Source organism: Phoca vitulina, unplaced genomic scaffold (genome assembly GCF_004348235.1).
Source record: "Phoca vitulina isolate PV1807 unplaced genomic scaffold, GSC_HSeal_1.0 scaffold91, whole genome shotgun sequence".
Lineage (NCBI taxonomy): Eukaryota > Metazoa > Chordata > Mammalia > Carnivora > Phocidae > Phoca > Phoca vitulina.
In genome coordinates, this window is record NW_022589794.1 from 641,664 (window position 1) to 654,645 (window position 12,982).

Consider the following 12,982-nt stretch of genomic DNA (forward strand, 5'->3'; position numbering starts at 1 on the left):
TGCAGCGAGCGAGTCATCATCTGCAGGACGTGTGGCTAAGGACTCGACCGAAGCACTGGAACCCACACGCCTGCCTCCCTGGTCTCCGGCTCTTAGTCCTGCGCATGGACACAGGGCCTCAGGCTGCATGTCCCAGACACTGAGCGGCGGCCCTCATTCTGCACCTGTCCCCAGCGCACCGCTCCCTTCTTCCGTTCCTCCTACAGGGCCCCGGGAGATCATAGGAGCCCATTTCTCAGATGGAGAAAACTGAGCCCCAAGAACTGGAAGTGGGTCTCATTCCCCTCTGCAGGGACTGTCTCCCCCAATCACACAAAGATCAAAGTCCCCATATAACCCACAGCCTCTGTACAACTAGCCTCCCGAATTCTCGCCCATGGCATTCTTGCTCAATGCTGTTAACTGCGGGCCAGTGGTGTCCCCGAGAGGGGGGCTCTGTCGGGGTGAATGTGGAGTTTCTTCTGTAGGTCCGACCTTGTCTGGCCTATCCTCGGTGATAGGAAGTGAGATGCCTGGACAGGTGCTAGGAGACCCGTCTCTCTTAGGGCCAGGCTTGCACAGGTTCTTGCTAATTTGATTTTCATGTGAAGTCGCAAATTCCCATTTAGGAGCATGCCAGAGGAAGGGATGGAAATGTATCATCCTAACATTGCATAACTCTTTTCCTTATGTTAACTTTATATTTCTTACGTAAGATCTTATTTTTCCTTTATAGGACTCGTTCATCTTATAATTAGCTCATTTGGTTTAGATTTGAATGTGAAACTATATATATGCGTTTTTTTTTTTATTATTTAATTCTGAAAGAAAGACCGCAGTTTGGAATGTTCCTGAATTTCAAAGACCATGCCTTATACTGCCTCAATATGCAAAAGCTTCTAAATGCCCATTGATTATGTGCTTGTTCCCCGCCCCCCCCGTGAGTTCCCAGACTGATGCGCTTTTATTTTGGGCGCAAGCATAGTAAAAGAACGAAGGGATGAAGTCAGAATGTGGTGCTACTTCCCGCTGCCTCTGGGGGTGGGGGACGGGGGAGAACCTGTGTCTACGTTCCTACCGAAAGGGTAGAGATCCAGGAGAACCATTCACACCGTGGGAAGAAGTGGGAAAACACTGCTTAACTCTCTGGCCCAAACTGGCTCATCTCAAAGGAAAGAACAGAGCGGGAGCACGGCATTATGACTTTGGACACCAGCTTCAGGAAGAGGAAAACGATTTTGCACGTGCCTGGTGGAACAATAAGCAGCATCCAACAATAAAACCCAAAAGGCCTTTAAAGCGCCCGTGCATTCAAGGCAGCACAGCGAGGACCAACCCCAGACTCACTGGTGAACAGGTGCGGTCCAGATGTCGGGGGCGCCTCCGGCCGGACGCATCACTCTGCCTACAAGACCTCGTGGGGATTGGGGACGGAACTTGGGCTCACTGGTGAGCAGGTGCGGTCCAGATGTTGGGGGCGCCTCCGGCCGGACGCATCGCTCTGCCTACAAGACCTCGTGGGGATTGGGGACGGAACTTGGGCTCACTGGTGAGCAGGTGCGGTCCAGATGTCGGGGGCGCCTCCGGCCGGACGCATCGCTCTGCCTACAAGACCTCGTGGGGATTGGGGACGGAGCTGTCAGGCCACCCCTGCCTTCTCTGAGCATTCCCGGTTCTTCGACGTCACGAGCCCTCTCTCTGGTGTAGCTCTGCTTTCCCCGGGAGGTGAACGGCGCGTCTCCAGGCGAGAGGTGGTGGGAGGGCCCCACTTCGCCTTGGTTTGGGTTGAGATGCGACACACAGCTGTGCTGATGATCTGACCCCATCAAACCCCGGAAAGCTCAGCTGCCTTACCACCATGGGTCGCCCTCATCCCAGCCCCTCAGAGCGAGGAAAGCAAGGCAGGGAGGTCTTGAGAACGCACCGTCTCAGTCCTCACTGGCAGCCCCATGCTCCATGCAGAGAGGACTCCCTGGGTACCCCACAGCTCCACAGAACTCCAGGCTCTCCAGAGGCCAGGAGGAGGCAAAAAGGGGAGGAGAAGGTGACCATGCTTTGAGGCCACCTCGTAAGAGAGGCCACAGATACTCTCTTGGGATTCAGCTCATGATCTATTGTAAGGAAACAATGAGTGTCCTGATTTTGCCCGAGAAATGACAGCTCCCATCTTAGCTTGGATCCCCTCTAGAAACAGCCGAGGAAGGGATTCAAGGGCAGGGAGGCCTAGTAGGGGGGGTTCAAGAAGTGTCCATAGGGGAGCCGGGAAGAGGCAGCCAGGAAGGCGTGCGAGCCTCCACCAGTTACCGCAGTGGGCAGCTGGAGCTGGTCCTGCAGGGACTGAGCCGAGCTGCAAAATACACCATGTGTGTTACATATTTCCATGGGTGGAGATACATTATCACCCATTCCCTTGCAGGGAAATTACCTAAAATACACACCTAAAAATAGTTCCACGGAGGGGCGAGTGAGCTGGGTTATTTATACAGCTCCTCCTGAGAGCCGCTCCCGGGGCCGACCATCCCCGGCACATCCAGCCTGCTGCGTGTGTGGGCAAAGCAGCCTCCCCTGCTTTCCAAGGATGCTCCTGATGGACGGTGGTCCAGGGCACTGTGCCGCGCTGGGATGTAAGGGACGTGCATGGGGCGGAGGATTGAGGAATAAAACTGAGGAATGATGTCTCATCCGGAGGTCTGATGGATTGGAACCAGAATTGGAGGGTTTGTTTGTTTAATTTCCTCATGCCTTCCAGCATCCTGATTTCCTGCTTCATGAACATAGTCACTGATTCACGATCACCCTTCCAAATTAACTTTAAAATGGAGGGGAGGAAGGTGATGGAGGCAGATAAACATCACACTGGGGGCCTTCTAAACCGCACCCAGAGGTTGATCTGTGTGTTAGAGATGGTTTGTCACCCACCTGATGGCCACCTGCCTTTCTGCCCTCCTAACGAAACCCCAATTTTGTTTGAGGCTGCAAGATGCCCAGCTAAAATTACTGCATTTTGCGGGGGGCTGTCCTTCATTTGTGACACAGTTCTCGTCCATGAGATATAAATGGAAGTCACTTGGTGAGGCTTCCAAAAAAGTCTGTGAAAAAAGCAGATTCTGAAGGTTCTTTTGTGTTTTCCCTTCCTGTTGCCAAGCACAGATGATCCTGGATTTGGGGCTGTATCTTGTACCCCCACGGTGAAAACATGCGGCTAAAAGCCACATGGCCCAGCATCACGTTAGGGTCAAGGGCAGGGAATCTGTTGCTGGAGTGCTGGGTGCGAATCCAGCCTCTGACACTGCCCAGTGGGTGACCTCGGATGGCTCACCGGACTCTTGGTGCCTAATTAGCGTCAACGATGGAATGAGGATAACACAGTGCCCACCTCCTGTGTCTGCCTGGGTGAGTCAACAGCATTGGAGAGTTTATGACAATGGCTGGTGCCTCAGGTGTGGGTGGCAGGTGCCCCAGAGTGGACAGTGTCCCCCCAACATCCACATCCACTCAGAACCTCAGGATGTGACCTCTATCGGGAAGAGGAGCTTTGCAGCTATGATGAGTTAAGTTCAGACGAGGTCGTCCCAGATGAGGTTGGCCCTCCCCTAATGACTGGTGTCTTTATGAGATAAGAAGACACAGACAGAGCCCACCCCCGCCCCCAAAGGTGGCTCTGTGAAGGCTCGGGCAGGGATCGGGGTGATGCTCCTGTAAGCCGAGGAACATCTAGGATGCCAACAGCCACCGAAGCTGGAAGAGATAAGGAAGGACTCTCCCCAAGAGCCGCCACGTTCATGGTACTTTCTTACGGTGGCCCCAGGAACCAAGGGAAGGGACCTGGACGCCGGCTGGATGTGTCCCAACACCAATCCTGGACGCTTCCTCCAAACGCCCAGCAGAGGAGACACGGCTAAGATCTTGCTTATTTAAACCTTTCGCCTTCAGATAACCACTGTCCTGTCTGATACGACCCGCCAGCGAGAGGCCCTCCTGTTTCTCGGGTCTTGGGCTGAAACCAGCAAATCAAATAGCTTCTTGTCCCTCAGGAGGGGGGCGAAAACGATTTTTTTGCCTTCACCGTGACCGTGGCCCCTTGGGAGATCACGTGCCATTTTCATGCCAGGCTCTGAGCCGGGGCCGCGTGTCTGAACTAGATGAGGAAGGTCGGAAGGAATAACAGCAAGAACGGTGTTCGCGGCAGCACTGCTCCCTCCTAACAAGAGCGTCCAGGTAGGCTTGGTGCATCCCTCCGGAGGGGGGTAGACAAGGGCAAACGTGCCATTAAACAAATGTGGCGGCGCCCGGGGGGCATGGTCACTCTTCCCTGCCATGCGGGAAGCTGGTGCGGGCCCTGCATCTGTGAGAGTCCCCGGGGCACAGCGGCCCGCGGCCCCGTCCCTCACCTCCACGCCCAGAGTGTCACACCCCAAACTCCCTGCGAGAGGGAACGGGAAGACGGGCATTCCGAGGGAGGGTAAGTAGAGTTAACTGGCAATTTGCTTTACTTAGATGCACACGAAGGAAGCATTTCCTACAGGGGCCGCTAACCAGGGCATGAGAAAGGGGACAAGCTCGCCCCCAGACAGGACTTCAGGGCAATACTGAGGCAGATCTCCTTATAACATTGTTTATTCTGAGTCCCTGGGATGGAAGCTTCTGTTTTTGCCTGCCCAACCCCTTCTCCATAACAGCACATCATTATCCTTTGGGGAAGGTTTCCCTTCTCCTTGGGACGGACAGACACAGCAACCCTCTCCCCATCCGGAAGCCGGGGGGCATCCCCAAGGCCACACGGTCAGCCTCTTGCTCCGCCCCCCCCCATGGGAATTCCATTCGAGGGAAGCGGGCAGGAGCCACAGGTGCTCAGATCTCATTCCCTATCAGCAGCGCCTGGAAACCTGTCATTTCCCTGTTACCTGCATTTCCACGAAGGGCCTGGTTCCTGCCTTTTCTCTGAGCCATCCGTTCTCTGGGACAGCCCATATTCTTTCACTAAACTCCTTTTTAGAGGGTAAGTGTTCTCAACACACACACATACAATAATTATAGTAAGGGAAATTTTGTAAGGTGGCCTCGATCATGGTGCTACTTTCACAGGGGTATAAACTTATCCCCAAACTCACTGAGTTATATGCATTAAACATGCACAGCTTATATATGTCAACCATACCTCAAAAGTAGTTTAAAAAAAAAACAAAACCCAAACTTAACCAGAATCAATGTGTTTTGCTTACAAGGAACCCTAATTAATAAAGATGACCAGGAAGGTGGTCAAACCCTTTGGGTTTCCTACCAGTTCTCATTGAGATGCAGACTTAGTATTTCTGAACAATTATCAACCTCAGTTGGCCAACTTGCAAATTGGATATTGCATTAGTCTGAATCTCCCCAAAAACAGAGCCTGGGACCGGCTCTAGGTGGCGTTAATTTATTTGCAAGCGGTGGGAGGTGGCGGATGAGGAGCGGGAAGGAGGAAAATGCCCACGGGAGGTGGTGGTGTCCAGCCTGCAGAAGGGACCCGGGGAGCTAGCGTCTCCAGGGGGCTGGCCTCCCAGAATTGTCCGACCGCAGGCTGGAAGCATGCATTTCCCTGGGGGTGTCAAGGCCACCCCTGGCAGGGCTCCCAGGACATCAGAGAAGCCCCGGGGGGAAATGTGACTGGAGATGGGCCAGGTCAGGGAGGGGGGGCAGCAGCTCCAACAATGGACTCGGGTGGTTATAAAGTTCTCACATGTCAGGAGAGAACGCCCTCTGATAAAGTCTGGGACAAGTATTGTGTTTACTTCCTAAAAAAGGAACACGCCTCGGCATTCTTGTTTGCATGGAGACCTGTGGCCGGAGTTTACAGTGATTCAAACCTCAGGTTTCAGAAGCAATGCTTCTTCTCTTGTCTGCTTACCTCCCGTAGCAAGATTGTATCAAGCGCTCCACCAGCATCCCACTGGGTCCTCAGGGAATGAAGAACTGACAGGTGTTGCCTCAAGGAACCACAGGGACAGGATGCACACCACCTGGGGGGCTACACTGCAAGGCCCTGGGAGCAGGCACATGCTAGATCTACCTACGACTGGCAACATCACTACTCCCCTCTTGATACCTCTGCAACTTCCCGTATTGCTAATATATTTGTTGTATAGAATATGAGCCCCATTTCTCACATATTTACTCCTTTTGGTTTTGAGAGATTCCGCGTGAGTCAAGGATCTTAGCTGCAGACAACAGAATCCGCTCTTGCTCATTTCAGCAGGAAGGGATTTGCGGAGGACTCGGCATTGTTGACGGGTTGAAGAAGCGGAGTCCGGCTGACCTCCCAAGATCAGGGTCTGGAACTACTCAGTGGGCCTGCCATGGATCGCTGCTTCTGTCCCTGGTTAGGAGGCTGGGAAGTCGGGCAGATTGTTTTAGACCCTTTCTGCCACTCCCCAAACCCCACATACTCCCTCTTCCCCACCCTGGAGAGAAAGTATCACACGGGCACATCTAATTGGCAGAGACGAAATCACAAGCCTAATCCCTCAGGGACACTCTGTTCTCTTCCTTCTCTGAATAAAGCAGATTTTTGGAGTTTACTTAGAGAACATGAGATTTACAGAGCAAGGGACTGTAAGAACATAGAATACCTTTTGGGCAGCTACAAATCGGAGTTTTCCACAACCTCTATCAACACGACATGCTCTGCTATCTTCCTGGTGTTTAAGTACAAAAAAGACATATTCTACTAAGTCGATTAATTCTCCGTAATTAAAATTTTATAATATCGGCATCATTTACTCTCTGCTCTTGACCCCACCTCCAACAACACAAAGAAGTAGCACCTTACGATTCTCTGTCCACCGCAGACAGAATTCTAGGACATCAAATGTCAAGGGGACATAAGATGCAAGAATTCAGTTTTCATATTAAAACAGTATTCCGCGCAGTTAAAGACAGAGGCTCACATCCAGTATAAAAGTGATGTTTTTTCCTCCTGTCAAATTATATCATACTCAAAGCTGATATTTAAACTGGGGTCGGGGGGAATCCTAAAGCACGTGCTATAGCATGAGTACTGATCAGTCAGAAGATACGCCCGGCCAATCAGTCCGGATGCTGATGGGTGTGCCGTGTGGGTGGGTTCCAGTTTATGGAAGAGAAAGAAAGGCTCAGAAAAAATATGCCATTTGCACCAACATATTTTCCAGGCCCCTCGAAGTCGGAGCCATGTGAACACTTGTAGCTATTTACATGTGAGGGTCGGTGCTGTCTGTCACTTCTGGGTTGGGGGAATAAAGCTTGGGTGCACAATTCCCATTCTTTCTCATCAGCTGCCCTGCTGACTGAGGTTGCGTGTTCCAGATGGTGCAGCCACAAGACGGTAGAGCCTCTGCCAGCCGGGTTACCCCGGGTCACGGTATGGAGAACAGCTTCCTACTGAACCACAGAGCACATGCAGCAAGAGTAATAAATATGCTTTCTTTGTCTTAAGGCAATGAAACTTTTGGAGCTACTTGTTACTGCACTCTAACCTAATCTAGCCTGACTAATACCTAACACTTTCCCACTTCAGTTTCCAAACAATGAAAATATTCACTAAATTCTGAGTCACATGCCCCACGCCAAAACAGACCGCTCAGGAATGAGAAGCCAACAACACTTCCTCCACGTGCTGCATGGCTGGCCCTCCTTCTGGTTTCTGTTGTAATGAGCTTGCACGGACCCAGCCTAACTCGGTGCGGAAACCGAACATCTCCGCAGCTTCTCTCTTCCTCATTGTGATTTCTCAACCGTGCTTAATTTCCTAAGTCTTTTCAATGCATTTCCCAACAAAGATCAATAACCTGATGAATACAATAATGACTCGTCATCCTGTCCTTGTCTTTTGCTTGTTTGTTCAAGCTCTGTTATTTCAGCTTGTGCCCCCGGTCCACAGCAAACACTTAGTGGATGATGGGCTGCAGTTTCTCATTCATGCCCCATGAAACAGAAGAGCTAGTACAGGACCCCAGAAATACTACATCCTATTAGCCATAATGCCGCATCACTATAAATAGCCTGGGTGCTTCTTTTATTTTACCTTTATTTGTATTTTTTAAAAACATGGAACAAATTGGTGTGTCATCCTTGCACGAAGGCCAGGCTAATCTTCTCTGTGTCGTTCCAATTTTAGTCTCCGTGCTGCCGAAGTGAGCACCTGTGAGCTGCTTTTAGCAAGTGGGGAGCATCAGTCAATTTGGCCTGCACTGCAAACGAATTTAAAACCACTCTGTTTTTAAAGTGCATCAGCCTCTCAGCTTCGTGGCTGTGGCATAGTACGGAGAATTACTGCATGTTAGCAGCGATACCAGGTAAAATAAAATTATCCTTCCACCCACAGGGAAGCAGCGAGATGCCACAGGGCCGAGCCCACACGAGGCTGGCGACGGCGCATGCCTTCCGCTGGGCAGGCTGTCTCCTGGAAGCCGTTGATAATGAGCCAGATGCATGGTGCTTATTCTTTTCTATGTGAATTAAAAATTTTTATCAAGGTCAAGCAACCTCATTGATAAAATACCACGTATGTGAAAAGGTTTATCATAAAATGCCGCGAAAGGCCGTCCTGATCCCCAGTCCTTATCCCGATTTTGTTCCCCTCGGGCAACCACTTTTGATTCATCTAACTATCAGGAAGGCTCTTCATCCATCTCAACAACACGATCCGCTACCCTTTCTGATGCAGCCGGCTCAGCCATTCTCTGGTTTCCTGGCACGACAGCTCAAATCTCCTCTCTCTCTCTCCTTTCTCAACCAGTATGATTAGATTCCTGTTTTGGTTCCCCCATTGGCTTTATTTATAACTTAAGCACACACACCCCTAATCAGGAGATAATGTGTCGGTTCCTGAGGGGTTGTGTCTGCAGAGGCTTGGACGCTCCTCCCGGGCAGCGGCGGGAGCTCTGGGGGCCCCGGGGACCCACGCCTGCCGTCGAGAATGTGTCCCTTGGGAGGCTCGGCCACAGAAGCTGATCTAGCTTCCACCGGGTTCTCTCCCCGGCAATGCTTGCTCGCGGAACTCGGCCGCCAAGGTGCACAGAAGTCCAGACACACGGAGGGGCCAGCGCAGGTGGTCTGGTCCACGGCTGAAATCCGGCGCCCACCCCCCAGATGTGTCCACAGGGAAGCCTTTGAGGGGACTCCCCGCCCCAGCAGAAGCCCCCGAGCCGAGCCCATTGACTCCCAGAACCCTGGCGCAGCCACACGCACGCAAACCCCCACGCACCATACAAGCCCGCTCCGACTCCCGTCCGTTCCTCCGGCCACCCTGACCTTCCAACGTTTCTCCTTCCTAGTGGATACTTTTATGCTCTCAAGGTTGATAACATCTACACTGCGTCCTGAAATATAATGAAGCCCCCCATGCTTTGTACAAAGGTTGAATCTAGAAGCTGAAAACTGATAATGGATCCCTGATACTCACACAAATGTAGTTCACCGCGGAGCGGTTCCTCAGCCCCCAGGCTACCGATGTTTGGGGCCAGATAATTCCTTGTTATCAGGCTATTGTGTGCACTTTATATATTTAGCCGTATCCCCGGACTCAGCCCACTAGATGAGTGGGCCTCCAATAATGGCCTCCTTCCCGCTGTGACAATGGAAAATGTCTCCGGGCTTCGCCAAATGTCCCCTGGCGGGGGGGGGGGGGGGGCAACCGCGAGAACCGGGCTGAATTGTGTCCTAGGACTCCATCCTATTTCCTCCTCCTATTTCTGTGTCCAGGTGTTACTGATCACCTCTTCTTCTGCTTTCCCTTTACCAGATTCAGGGCTTGTTTTAATAAATACACACACCAAAGGATGGGAGAAATTTTTAAAATGCAGAAGCAGGAGGGAAATCCTTGATTTCCATTGAGCACAGGGCATCGTGGGGCCAGAGCCGGCTGGCTGTACGAGGTACATGGACCCTTCGAAACAAAGTATAAATAAATTTCTTACATTGTAGTTTTTTATACCAATGGAGCTTCCTATTAAAAATGATCCCAAGGTAATAAGCTCAAGGCCCAACTCAAAAGCTACATCTTTCTTAATGCCTCCAGGTGGAAATAATCAGTGTTACTGTTTCTGGTTTATTAGAGGTATTACCTACGATGTGGAGGCAGCGAAGTCCAGAGCGAGGAACGCGGCTCTGAGCCAGACGGCGTGACGTGGAACCCGACTCTCCATACCTACTAGGCCCGCGACCGCAGGCAAACTGGGGACTGCGCCGTGTCGGTCTCCACGTCGCTACAACGGGGACTGTAAACACGCCCGAGTCAGCGGCTGCAAGTGAGGACGGCGCCTGTGAGGCAGGGGCGGGTGGAAGAACACACGTGTTGGCATTGTGACGACTCTCCACTCCACCTGAGCTCAGGATTTCTTCCAGCCGTGCCTAGCGCCCTGGAAGCAGGGGCCGGCAGGGGAGCCCAGCCCGAACAGCACGAGCCCCGCTGGGCACGGCGAGGTGACCTTGGGCATGTTACGCACCCCCTTGGGGCCAACTTTCCTTGTCTTAAAAGATCTAAGTGGCATCTGGTCGGAGCCTGCTCATGGGTCCCCACAAGGCTCTGGACTCAGGCTGCCTGGGCGCAAACCCCAGCTTTGCTACTCCCCAGGCATGTGACTCTGCGACTTACTTAAACTCTTGCCCGCCGTTTTCCTCATCTGGAAAGCGGGGTTCTGAATAGCATCTACCTCGGACAGTCGTTGTGAGGGGCGGCAGGCACGTTGCGGCATGCCGAGTGTTCAAGCAGTGCTTGGCATTACCGGTTTTTCAGTGAGGTTGGTTATTATTAGCAGTATCCTAAAACATGCGGCGACTTACAGGAATTCAGTATGTTCTTGGCAAGAGGATAAAGCAAGGGGGGGAAGGGGAAGGAGAGAAGCAGGGAGCAACGGAAGGGGAGAGGCCGGGACACATCACCACCACGCGCTCCCGTGACCCCGGGCTCTGTCCTGGAGGGAGAGCACGGGAGCTGGCAGGACCCCACACCACCCACAGGGGGAGCATCTTACAGCGCTGACGGGAACTTGAGCAGTCAGGGTGTATTGTTCACACAGAGGATCCCCACGCACGAGCCAGCCACCTCACGTGGTGCTCAACCAAGGAGCGATGACCTGTTTCAATGCTGAAGGAAAAACGGAGGTTTTGAGGCTTAGAGATTGTGTTTTTTGAGTGGTCTGAGGAGTTTTCAAGGGCGATGTGGATTGCATGTTATTCTCACTGGCCGCGTCCACTCCTGGACGAGCCAGGGCTCCACTGTCCTGGGCACTGAGTTCTGTTCAGTGTCCGGTGCACACAGGGGCTTGCCACAGGATGGCTGGATGACACAGAGAATCATGAGTTCTTGGCCGCGTTCATGCCTCATGCAAATCTCTGGAGGAGCCTATGGGCAGGACCCCAGGGCAATGCAGCTTGGACCTTGAGCTTTTCTGCTCATTTGCACCTTTCTTATGGCGGTTCTCAGAGCCACCAGGTAAGGGCACACGGGCATGTCAAGGGATGGGGCAATTCTCATACAGCCTGCTCCTGCCTACACCGCCACCACATCCTGGCCAAGACACGTAACCTGGGACGTGGCATCGAAACTCTGAGTTCAACCATAACCAGGTGAGCCAGGATCGCACGCTCAATCAGAAGGAGGCAACTTTAGCTCTACCAAATATTGCCTTGCAGGAACACAAACCCAAGTTTGCACGTTTCCTGATTTTTTGAGAGAAGCCAAGAATCGGTATTTTTATGTGAAAGCTCCTTATTTTCACATTTGGCTCACCTTTTGTAAAAATCACCGAGAACTCTGAACAAAACACATTTACAGGGCACGTTGACCTATAAGCTCCAGTTGGTGACTTCTATCCTGGTAGATGATAATCACCCCTCACCGTGAGGTCCCTTTTGGATAAAAAGGGCGAGATTTTGAACTCTTGCCTGGTTGCTTGCACTCCCCAGCAAGGCAAATGTTTTCCCAGGACCCCAGTCCATTTCTCCGGGTCACCCCGCGGCCCCCGCTGTCTGGGAACCATGCCTCCTTTATTCTGTGCCACCTGAAGAAATCGGGTATCACAAAAGCACTGCTCAGTTTTGCATAACTAATTTCAAATCTTATTTAGCATCAAGTTTCAGAATTAAGGAGCTAAGTGACAACTGTTTAATTAACTCCTTAAGCTGATTAGAGCGCATTACTGAAATCCCCTCCAGGAGGAGCACGTAACTGTGGGGGGATCCTCGGGCCAGGCTCCTGCCACTGTTCAAACTCCGTAAGCAGCTAAGCCAATTGGCCAAGCATTCTTGACATCCTCAAGGATGTGGTCAAATAGAGATTTTTATTTACTACATTAACTGCCACGGAAGACTCTAAATGACAAAAATAACATGAGCTTCTTTAGAGATGCTAAGCAAACAGGCTCTACATAAAAAAAAAAGAAAGAAAGAAAAGAGAAAAAGAAAGAAAGAAAGAAAGAAAGAAGAAAGAAAGAAAGAAAGACTCCATTGGTAGTTTCTCAAAAAGCACTTTATGATGTGGATAAATCCCATGTGTTCAGTTGTATGGTATTAAGGAGAGGGGTTTGGATTAACCCTCCGTCCCCACAAAATGGGCTGTCTATCCTCCTCCTGATTAAAAAGACAAAGGCATATTAACGAGTTTAAGACTTTAAGCCAATTTTATCCGTAAGATTAGTGTTTTCAAAGTGGGATTTCCAAGGAAGAGAGGAGACTACAGTACATGCCTGACTTTAAATGTGAGCCTGGGGCTGATGGGACATCATGGCACTGAAGAGAGTGTACAAAATAATGGGTTTTTTTTGTTCCTTTTTAATCCTTGGCAACAGGACATGTGGAAGAATGTCCCAGACCTTCTCAGCAGGAAGAAAGGCTCAGTGAACAGGCGAACTACCATCATCCTCAATTTTCTAGAAATAAGACAAAAGTTTAACTTTTTTTTTTTTAAGATTTTATTTATTTGATAGAGAGAGATACAGCGAGAGAGGGAACACAAGCAGGGGGAGTGGGAGAGGGAGAAGCAGGC

The 12,982-nt window shown here is 51.2% G+C and overlaps 1 protein-coding gene and 1 non-coding gene across 4 annotated transcripts in view; both read right to left on the reverse strand.

Moving 5' to 3' along the window:
- Positions 1-12,982, reverse strand: part of TMEM132D (transmembrane protein 132D) — a 547,440-nt gene that overhangs the window by 83,675 nt on the left and 450,783 nt on the right. The gene's annotated exons all lie outside the window — the stretch shown is intronic.
- Positions 8,038-8,137, reverse strand: LOC116626850. Its single transcript, XR_004298358.1, has one exon. It is a non-coding gene; the product is annotated as a U6 spliceosomal RNA (small nuclear RNA).